The 11,336-nt window shown below is 46.9% G+C and overlaps 1 non-coding gene across 1 annotated transcript; it reads right to left on the bottom strand.

The window, feature by feature from the left end:
• On the bottom strand, positions 1 to 5,847 carry LOC110334512. Its single transcript, XR_003845465.1, has 4 exons — positions 5,675 to 5,847; positions 4,330 to 4,377; positions 2,029 to 2,124; positions 1 to 1,383 (listed from the first exon to the last, which is right to left on the bottom strand). It is a non-coding gene; the product is annotated as an uncharacterized LOC110334512 (transcript).
• Between the last annotated feature and the right edge of the window lie 5,489 nt (positions 5,848 to 11,336).

Raw genomic sequence — 11,336 nt, 5'->3', positions numbered from 1 at the left:
TAGCTAAATTTATTGAAACCACTAGAAGGACACCAGTCTCTGAGGCAAACTAGAGACTGCTGTGTGGAGGGGTGAGGGAAGGATTTGTCATGGCAAAACCCACACTGAGTGTCTGCACAAGCAAGCCAGGAGCTGTGCTGCTCTGCCAAGGTTAGGTAGTCAGGGACGACCTCAAAATAGGCCTTGAATATCTGCATATGCCAAAAAAGCAGTCATGTCATAACAAATAGATGGCCATGGCTATACATTTTTGGGTAGGAATCACAGAGTCAGGGTTACTGGGATCTTCCAGGAACTGGAGTCAGAGAGAAGTGGCTAGTGGGTTCCAAGCTGAATACCTACCATGAAATGGAGTTTCTTTGGCCATCACACCTGGACACAGGACATGTCCTGCCGGGTCCCCGTAAAGCATCTCCATCTCACTCGGTAGGAGCAGGTTTACTCAAACTTTATTGGGGTGAGTGCTACTCGCAGTAGCGCACCCTCTGGTGCTGGATGAGCTGATAGCTCTGGCCAAAAGCTTTGCCACAGCTGTCACAGCTGAAGGGTTTCTCACCCGTGTGGGTCCCTAAGTGCCGGAAGAAGTGCGACTGTCCTAGGAAGGCCTTGCTGCAGTCTTCATACCCGTAGGGCGTAGGGCGAGAAGCGCTGGTGTTCTATGAGCACTGAGCCCCAGGTGAAGACCTTGCAGCAACTGGCTGCAGACATCCGGCTTTTCCTTTTCCCTCGTGTGCAGCCGCTGGTGGCGCACCAGGCTGGAGCTCTGGCTGAAGGCGTGACCACATTCGCCACACTTGGAGGGCTTCTCGCTGTTGTGTATGCGCAAGTGCTCTGTGAAGTGTGAGCTCTGGCTGAAGGCCTGGCCGCACTCATAGGGCTTCTCGCCTGTGTGGACATGGAGGTGCTGCATGAAGCCCCACCAGCTCCCGAAGTCCTTGTGGCACTCGTGGCAGGCGTAGGGCTTCTCCCCTGTGTGGATGCGCCGGTGCTTTAGCAGAAGAGAGTTGTACTCGAAGCTCTTACCACAGGCCTCACAGAGGTGTGCCTTGGTGCCCTATGGGCCTCTCTGCCGGCAGTCTCGACCCAAACTATTGCCCAGTTCAGCAGTTCTTCTTGGCGCTACCCTCTGTCCCTGGGGCTCCCTGGGGCAAGAGTGCCATGTGCCAAGTGTCTCTTTTCTGAGAGCAGGGCATGGCTCCTGGAGGCAAGCCTGCTGGCTGCTCCAAGCTACATTCCTGGCCAACGCTGTCTCCACACTTAGACATGCCGGGAAGGCTCTTCAAGAGGCCCCTCGGTGCCCTTCCGTCTGAGGGCTCCAGCCCATCTCCACGACTGCAGGAGCAGAGAGAGGCTGGAGGCTTCTCGGGGGCTCCCACCCAGAGTCTGAAAAGGGAAATGGCAGGTAGTTCCCAGTCTCACCCTTACTGTGGCACTCTGGGAGCTGAGCCCGGGGGAAAGCCTCAATGGGGGACGATTCAGAGGGGTGGAGAGGCTGGGTGGGGGAGTGTGTGTGTAAGGTGGGGGTAGGGGTGTGCCAGGAGCAGCCGGGTCCCTGTCTGTTGGCGGCCCTGAGCTCCTGTAGGAGCCTCATTCGTGGTTAACTAGTCCTATGATAACCTCTCTTAGCTGGGAAAAGGAAGTACAGGTTGCTATTAAGAGCTAGCAAGGACCCGGAGCTTTGAGAACTCTCGAAAGTGGTCCTTCAGGCTGAGATGGCTGCGAAGATACTCATCTTAGCCCGCCAGAGTCCGGTGGCAAGAATGCCTAACCCTGCCCTGCCAAAGAGATCAGATCTGGATGGGGCGAGGCCTCACTCACAGCTCCGTAGGGACCAGCTATGGCCTCGGTCACAGTCACAGTCAACCCCCCGCCCACCCAGTGTCTACGGGTAGCTAGGCTTGAAGCTAGGCCCAAGCCGAGACCCAGGAAGGATGGCCCGGCCCTTAGCACATCCAGAGAAGCGTTAGTAATTGCATCCAGTTGGGGGCTCCCAAGGCTGCCTGAGGCTGAGACAGGCTGCTCACTCACCAAGCCAGGTGTCTCTGGTGATCTCCGCTTCCTCTATGTCTTGGAGGTCTGGGTCTGCGGTCTGAGAAGGCACCTCGGGGCTGGAACAGGAAGAGCCTGGAGGCAGGGGACTAAGGCTCATGCCCTACTCTCCGGAGGGCAGCGTCCTGCTCCTTCCCTCCTTCCCGAACGTAAGACTCCAAGGCTCTGGGGTCAAGACCCTGACACATAGTACGTTCCTCACCCACGCAGCATCCCCTTATGATGGATGAGGTGGCTTGCCCGTCAAGTAAACCCTTCCGAGGTCCTGGCTTTGGGAACTCATTCTCCCTCAGTTCTGTAGGCAAGCACAAGCCTGGCTGCCCAGGCAGCTCTTGTGCCTGCCCCATGCTGGCTGATGCCCTGGCTGACTCTGGTCTTGCCTCCTTTCCATCCATCCTTGCTCTTTGTACTCAGCCCTGCAGCTGCCCCCTGGTCCCATCTTCTCAATTCTTAGCATCACAAGCCAGCCCCGGCTCCTGATCTGTGTCTGTAAGGGCAGAGAGACCCTAGAGGGACCATTTATCCCATATAGCCGAGACTGGCCTCCTGCTTGTAGGTTAGCCAGGGTGGACCGGGCTGTGGTTTGGAGCCTTTCTTGTAGGCCCCTGGCATAGGCATCCTTGGGTGCCTTTTCCTTATGCTTTCTTCACCTCTGCTACTCCCAAAGGAACCTGAGATGACCATGTAAAAGGTTTGCTTTGCAGGTTGCTGGGACCTAGATATTCTGGATGGGCCCCTTTGGGAGCCCAAGGTTCCAAGAAGTCCTGGAAGGACTGCAGGCGGGTTTCAGAACACTGGGGTCTTCTCTGGTAAAGAATGTGCGGGACGAGCCCAAACGGTGTGACACACGGTAATCCCGGAGACTCAGGGGGCTAAGGCAGGGAGATGATGCTGTGAGACCCTATCGTCCCCAAAAAACAAAAGAAGACAAACAAAAATGGGATGCCTGGGCCTTTGAAAGTAGGAGAATAGCTTGCACTCTTAGAGGCAGCCCTGCCCTCGTTGGTAGCTAGGCATAAAGACCACCTGTCTGTCACCTGTTTATCTGTGCAAGGGGCAATGGCCATTCCCTCCAGACACTCAGCGCCTTTCCAAGCTCCACTACGACTTTGTAAAGTCCCTGCTACCAACAACCATCCCTTAGTCCGGGACCCACTTTGTTTACCTGTTTGTTTCCTAGGTCCACCAGGAACAGCATAATGCTGTCAGGCCCTGTCTAAGAATTGTTCTAGGAATAGGCAGAAGGGTCCTGGAGCCAGGCAGCAGACAGGACAGGGCTTGGGCTCCCTACATGGTCTGGGGTTGACCTCAGTGGTTCCCCAGGGAGGTGTGATTTTGGTCCTCATCTGTGAATGTCCATCTATAAGCTGTGGCTAGGCTTTGGCATCACCTAAGAGAGCTTGGCAGAGAGCACAGCTGCCTTCCATGCTCAGCCTCACTGGCTCAGCCATGAGATGTCTAGGCCTGCACGGAGAGCTGGTCCTATGCGGGGTCTTCTCCTCACTGGCACTGAGCATGCGCCAGGCCTCAGAGGCCATGTTAGTCCAGAAGTTTCATCCCTAAGGCACAGAGGAAACTTCACTGGTCTCTTGAGATGCCTCTCTTCCTGGTCTAGGATGTGCTGGCAGAGGGAGATCTTCTCTTCCTAAAACTGGGCTCATCCTGAGGCCATTTTTCCTTTTATACTGAGCGTACGGGCTGGTTTTGTGTGTCAACTTGACACAAGCTGGAGTTATCACAGAGAAAGGAGCCTTCCTTGAGGAAATGCCTCCTCCATGAGATCCAGCTATAAGGCATTTTCTCAACTAGTGATCAAGTGGGAGGACCCATGGTGGATGGTGCTATCCCTGGGCTGGTAGTCTTGGGTTCCATAAGAAAGTCAGTAAGTAACATCTCTCCATGGCCTCTGCATCAGCTCCTGCTTTCTGACCAGCTTGAGTTCCAGTCCTGCATCCTTTGGTGATGAACTGCAGTATGGAAATATAAGCCGAATAAACCCTTTCCTCCCCAACTTGCTTCTTGGTCATGATGTTTGTGCAGGAATAGAAACCCTGACTAAGACACTGAGGAAGAAACATACCCAGGGGGTTGTTCCCTGGGGTCAGTCAGAGTGGCCTCTATCATTGCTATCTTCCACCACTACCTCGGGGCTCTTCCCAGAGGCCCCAGTGCTAGATGAGCTACCTAAGTGCATACTCCCTTCCTGAGCTAGACAAAACACAGGTCAGGTCTCATGGGTTAGAAATGGGGCAGAGGGGCATAGCAGTCTGGAGCAAATACCGTGAGGGTGCCCACGGAGTGCCACACAGTGCTGGTCTCCAGGTGTCCCTGGTGAGGAGAGACAGTTGAGAGATAAGACAGGAAGGGACTTTTCAACATCCTCTTCCGAAGCCCTGCTCAGGGAGGCACCTGGGACCTGAGGGAAATGAAAACCAAGGTAGATGGTGGGAACGGATTGTTGTTGAAGAGCACCATGTCAGCTCCTGAGCAGTCCTAGGTGAGTCTTAGCTTCTCTTCTTAAAAGAGAAGGTTGCCAAGAAAAGGTAGGCGACCTCCTGAGGAGCTTCCGGCCCATGTGCAAGGGCCTGAATGCTTATTCAGTTTGAAACCCTCACGATTACTGGCAGCCTCCCCAGCAAGGCAGAGTGGCCCCAGATGCTAAGCAAGCAATTCAACCAACTGAGCCCCATCCCGGCTTCTCAGTACAGTATCCCAAATGTTTATCCCAATATAGCCTGCAGAGAAAAGAATGCTTATTCTAACAGCGAATACTCCTGCACCACAACTGGGGCTCTGGCTCCAGACAGTGTGAGGCGTTAGGATTCTAAATCTAATTTTTAAAGGGGTTACTTCATGAAAACCAGAAGGGATACATTTCCAGAGGGTAACCTTTTCCTCGAATCCTGAAGTGTCTGAGGCTGCTATCCCCAAGCCCAGATTTCCCACAGCACCACCCACAGGGGTAGTGCGAGTGTGTGTGTGAGTGAGTGTGTGTATCAAAGACGTATTTCCAGCTGGAGATGAGGCTCAGTTGGTTGAATTGCTGTCTCAGCATGCCTCACGCCTTGGTCCAATCCCCAACCCCTCAAAAACTTGGTGCAGTGGGGCATACCTCTAATCCCAACACGTGGGACGTGAAGGCTGCAGAATAACAAGTACCCCTCAAAAACTTGGTGCAGTGGGGCATACCTCTAATCCCAACACGTGGGACGTGAAGGCTGCAGAATAACAAGTTCAAGGGCATCCGTGACTACACAGCAAATTCGAGACCAGTCTGAACTACACGAGACTTGAGAAAAATAAAAGGGGAGGGCATTTTTCCCTAATTTGGTTTGCCATAAACGGATGAAGCCCAAAGAGAGAGCCTGGTTTTCTTCCACCAAGTGACAAGGGGGAAAGAGGATGACACGGGGCGAGATGCAACAGCACACGCCGGGAGGCGGAGATGCTGGGTGAAGGCGCGGGGCGAACACTGTGGGGCCACCCTCCTGGGTCCCCTAGATTGAAACCACTCAGAGGACCCGGGCTTGGGGTGACCGAAGTCACTGCAGGAGAGACAAGCAGGCACCTACGCGAATGAAAGGAAGGGTCCTGGATAGAACCACTGGGAGGAGCGACCACTCACCTTGTGAAAGGGAGGAGGCCGTCCGCGAGCGCCGGCGGAAGTGCTCTGCCTCTGGGAGGCTCCGCTCCCCAATTCCGGACTCTCTGGACCCCGGAGGACCACGCCTCGGTGTCCTCTTGACGCTCAAAGCCGTTAAGCCTTGTAGCTTCCCCTCAGAGGGTGCCTGTCCAACGGTCCAACACAGTCCGGTCTGGACGATCTGCTTTCAAATTAGCCGAAAAGCCCGGCAGATGCCCTCTTTTCCGCGCGAGGCAGAAGTGTGAAAGCCCAGGTGTAGGGTCTCGGAGGATGTCATAGTAGCTTCATTGGAACTGGCCCCAAAGACCACACAGGATGCCACAAGCTGCAGCTAACCTTACCCAGTCTTGCAGACTGTCAGGGGTGCATCCTCGCATGAGGTTGTTAAAAATTCTCGCTGCAAATAGATTTTCCTAACCAGCACCAACCCCAGGACGCCGGAAGGTGCTGTTTGTACTGACTTGAGCAACTGCCAGTTGTTATGTAGACTATTGGAAAAGGACCCCCTAGACTTAATTCAGATTATAGTTAAGCAAAATTTTAAGGCTGCTAGCAGGGCCACAGTCTCTAACCCAAGTCAGAGACTTGGTGCCCAGAAGTGGGTGCAGGAAGAAGGGATTTTAAGGGCAAAACCCCCACAAAATCTGCTTTGTTCTGCCAAGATTACATGATAAAGGTGATCTCAAAATAGTCCTTGAATGTCTGCATAAACAAATTAGAAAACCAAACCAGCTGTTAGTCATATCATAACAAGCAGAGGTCATGGCTATACATTTCTTGGGGGTGGGGAGTGTCAAGGAGTCAGGTTGGGGTACCTTGTCTTCCAGGAACTTGAGTCTGAGACAAACAGATATTAGGTTCCAAGTTGGGTTTCTAGCACAAAATGGAGTTTCTGTAGCCATCATATCAGGCACTATGGTCCCTATGGTTAGAGTGTGAGGACCCCCGAAACACACGCACGAACGCACGCGCGCACACACACACACACACACACTCACATGCACACGTACACGGGGCGATTCCAGGGAGAAATATGAATTGAGTAGCTTTCCCTGATCAAGTCTGCACTGCATGAAGGAGATGTTTCAGCCTAGTGGGCCTGGAGACCCTGGCCTTCACCCTCAGATGCTAAGGCAGAACCTCTAGGCTTGGTGTTTGGTTTTTCATTCTTAAATGCAAAACAGTAGAAAAGGCCTCTGTTGGGTTTGCTCCATTAGATAATTAGGGCACACTCAGCACAAGCTATCCAACCCGATTGATTAGAGCTGGCCCTCTAGGGTGTGTTCAGGAATGCAGGAGGCTCCATCTCACCCCAAACCTCCCAAGCTTCTACAGGCAGGAGGGCTAGTTAACCCCAGGATCACTTATATGAGTATGAGAGTCTAGAGCCCTTCCCATACACAGGCTCCCAGACCTTAGAACATTTGACTCCATGGTGGCAGTACTGTTCAGGCCAGAAAATTCATCACACAGACATCACCCACCTGCCAAAACAAAAACAAAGACCTAATTCATCAAAGTCCCTACTTGCAGGAAATCCCGAAATGTTTTATCCTTGCTTTTTGGCTTCTGTAGTTGTGTTTCTGGTTAACTGTTCTTGTTAACTCAAGTACGCCAACCTAGGATATGGTCTTTGTGCTTAAAAACTCACCCTGATAAAGGCTTGGTGCTATACTGGGATCCTGAACAGGCAGTGTAGTCTTTGGCCAGCTAATAAAAACTTTGTTGGCTTAAACCCATGTCCAAGCAGCCTCTCTGCTGGATAATCTACATCATTTTTGGAGGTCCCTCAGAGATCCCCAGAGACCAGACCCTAAGACACAGGGGTGAGGGCAGGGGCCAGTCCTCAAATGCTCTCAGAGTCAGGGAGAATGCAGTGGTTAAGGAGAAAAGAGGTGCAGGACCTGAGATGTTCTAGGTCCCAGGACTCCCTTTGATCATTGCTGCCTTGGAAGAGCTCTGCCACCTGCTCCCCAAAAGGAAACTGTAGCCATTCAGTGGCTTAAGGAAACAGTAGCCATCCAGCACTTAAGGAAACTGTAGCCATCCAGTGGCTTAAGGAAACTATAGCCATCCAGCTACTTAAGGAAACAGTAGCTATCCAGTAGCTTAAGGAAACAGTAGCCATTCAGCGGCTTAAGGTAGAGTGGGGAACAACTGAAAGGAGGCCTGGCCATTAAAGTAATCAAAGCTACAACACCTACTATAATAAACCAATCATGCATTTAGGCCTGGTCAACGCCCTTGTTAACTCTTTAATTACCTTTACACCCTTGTCATCAAACCAATCTTCAGTAAAATTTACAGGAACCATCACAAAAGCAGGTTGTTGTAAAATCATTACAGAATGTTTAGAATAGGCTTTTAACGCACAATTAGTCGAATCACAGCCAAGACACATCAAAAGTATTATTTTTAGAATGTAGAATAATGCTAATATTTCCTACTGATGGGACATAAGGCATGTGAACACATGATACAGGCTCTGTCACCCAAGCTGGACTTGATCTTTTAGGCTGAGCACTCACATCATCCAAGACAGCACCCAACTCCTGTACATATCTTTGTTGATAAGTTGTGTGGGTCCACCAGAGTCCGGCAGACAAAGCTGATGAGGGGAGGATAGGTGGAGATGGAGAGCCAGTAGCATAATTAGTCATACTAGCCACTCCCCTATATCCTGACCAGTCTAAAATCTTGAAGTCAGTCCCTTGAGGCTGATAAAACACAGGTTTATTCCCCACACATCTTGTTTTTAGGGAATTGTGATATTTGTGCATTCCCTTATCTCACAATGTGGAAAATGTGGTGCCTGGTATTCCTCAGCCTCTAGGCCAGTGGGTAAAGTGACTCCAGTGCCATTTAAACCATCGTTGTATGAGTCAAGATCTTTTCCCTGTAATGTAGTAGGAGATACTCTCAGACATCCAGTAGCGTTCTGCTTTGAAAAGCATATGGAGACACCAGTTCCCAGTCCTTGGTAATTAACTTCTTTACTGATTGATAGGGAAATTTTTTCCAGCAGGCATATCCATTAACTTAGCAACTTCTGGGCCTTCTCATAATGTTGGATATAAAAGGAGTGGATCAGGGACATAGGTCCAATATAGCTTCCCTGTCATCATTGTCAGGGCAGTCTGTAAGCTCACAATCAGCATCATTCTTTATCCCAGCATTAGCGTGTTTCACTAACCCCTCGGGCAGCTAGAACGCTCCTTCAGCATCTTGTTGAAAAAACACAAACATGTCCTCTTCCCCATATTAATACCTGATCAGGATCATGTCATGTGCCAGTAAGTATGTCCTTCCAGTTTATCTAGGTGTATGTATTCCTAGTTGTAGGATGCCATAGACACTCAAAGAGTTCCTTGGCATCTAAATTTTAAAATTTTAAAATAAAAAGAGCATGATTTAAATAATTTTGTGGTGTACAGGGATATAATTTTCTTTTTTTATTTTATGAAGGTATTGTTTTAAAGTTTTATAGGCCTGTTTTTATAATATCTTATCTTTGAGGATTATAAGGAATTCCAGTAATATGGGTAATGTTAAATTGTTGACAAAACACCTCAAATGTTTGACTGTAATAGCCAGTTTTATTATCTGCCTTAATCTGATTTGGAACACCAAGTACAGAAAAACAATGTAGGCAGTGACTAAATTTATATTTTGGTTGTTAAGGCAGTTGTAACTAGAAAGCCTGAGATGTATCAATAGTCACATGTATATTTTTTAATTTTTTAAAATCAGAAATATGAGTAATATCTATTTGTCATAATTGATTAGGTATGAGTCTTTGAGGATTAACACCATTATGTGATATCTGAAGAAACTGAGGACATTCAGGACAAGTCTTTATAATTTGACATGTTCATTTTCTAGAAATATCAAATTGTTGTCTCAAACTATTATTTTTTTTAAAAAATATATATATTTATTTATTTTATGTATGTGAGTACATTGTAGTTGTACAGATGGTTGTGAGCCTTTGGTTGTTGGGAATTGTGACACCCACCAGAAGAGGGCATCAGATCTCATTACGGGTGGTTGTGAGCCACCATGCGATTGCTGGGATTTGAACTCAGGACCTTCTGAAGAGCAGTTAGTGCTCTTACAAGCTGAGCCATCTCGCCAGCCCAAACTATTACTATTTTGATGATGTAAAGAATGAGATTGTTTGGCCAACTGTTCCTGTGTAAGGCCTATAATTTGTCTGGTATGTAAACCTGTTGTAGCATTGTCCTCACTAAGGGGTCTAGGCAATCTAGTATGAGCCCTTAAATGTCTTATAAAGTAAGGAACAATATGTTTTCTTAAATTAAGTTGTACTTGTATTTGTATAAATAATTGTAAAATTTGAAAATTAGTAATATTTTTTAAAAAGGAACAATTCAAAGAATTGTAAACCATGAGCTGTGTATTGGCTATCAGTATGTAAATTAAAAGTTTGATTTTTTTTTTAACATTTTAAAAACAGTGGCTATATTATGTAATTTATTTATTTGTGAAGAAGGGGGAAATGAGAGAATAAACATCTGATTTAATTATTTATGGTGTCTTCTCATTAGATGAGCTGTCTGTAAATATAGTAAATGTATTTTCTATCAGCTGTATGTGTAAATTGATAGGAACTATAAAAGTATGTATAGAAGCAAATTTTAATAACTTGTCTTTTAGGAAATGATTATCAAATTTGTCTAAAAAGTTTGTACATGTAATAGACCAAATGTCAGTATTTTGTAATAACCAATTTAATTGTTGTTTGGAGTAAGAAATAAGTATTTTTATCAGGTTCTTTTTAAAAATACTTTTGTGATTTTTGTCTTATAATTTTGTATTAACATAGTAACAGCTTTATAATAGGGTGCTTAAACTTTACTTGGAGATGAAGAAAGATGAATTTACATTAATGGTCTCTTTTGCCAAAGGACTGCTGCGAAACAGCCAACAATCAATCATAGTCTATATAATGTATCTGTTGTTGGCTAAAAGTTGTTTTCTATTTTTTTGTAAAGTTATTTGTCCCTCATCAGTTAATTGTTTAAGGGAATTAGGATTTGTATTCCCCTTGAGAAATATTAAACAGAGTTTTAAGGTTTGTGTGTGTGTGTGTGTGTGTGGGTGGGGCAAGTTTAGGGTGAGGTTTTAGCCTATTAACATCTCTTAACAGCTTTTGAAAATCATTTAAAGTAAGTAAACTATCCTTTTTTTTTTTTTTTGGAGTATTTTGTGTCACAATTTGTTTAGGATATAACTGATGTCTCAAATAGTGAAAAGGATATTGCCTTTGAATTTTTTTTCCCCCAAGATTTTAAAACTCATTGTATCAGAGCAAAGGCTTGTAGTAAAACGTCTTTAGAGGGATCAGTTAATAAAATATCTACATAATGAATAATATATACTGAAGGATTTAAAGTATTAACCTCTTGTATTGAAGTAGAAACAACTTTTTGACATAATGTAGGGCTATTGGCCATTTTTTGAGGCAAAACTTTTTAATGATATCATTTTATGGGTTATTTAAAATTATAAGCAGACATGCTAAATGTAAACCTTTTATAACCACCAAGATGTAAAGGGATAGTATTAAATAATCTTTTAAATCCATAACAATTTTATGTTTATATTTTGGAATGGCAGCCGG

This window comes from Mus pahari, chromosome 17, assembly GCF_900095145.1.
Source record: "Mus pahari chromosome 17, PAHARI_EIJ_v1.1, whole genome shotgun sequence".
Lineage (NCBI taxonomy): Eukaryota > Metazoa > Chordata > Mammalia > Rodentia > Muridae > Mus > Mus pahari.
The sequence above is the reverse complement of the archived record's forward strand: the minus strand, read 5'-3'. Positions and strand labels throughout refer to the sequence as shown.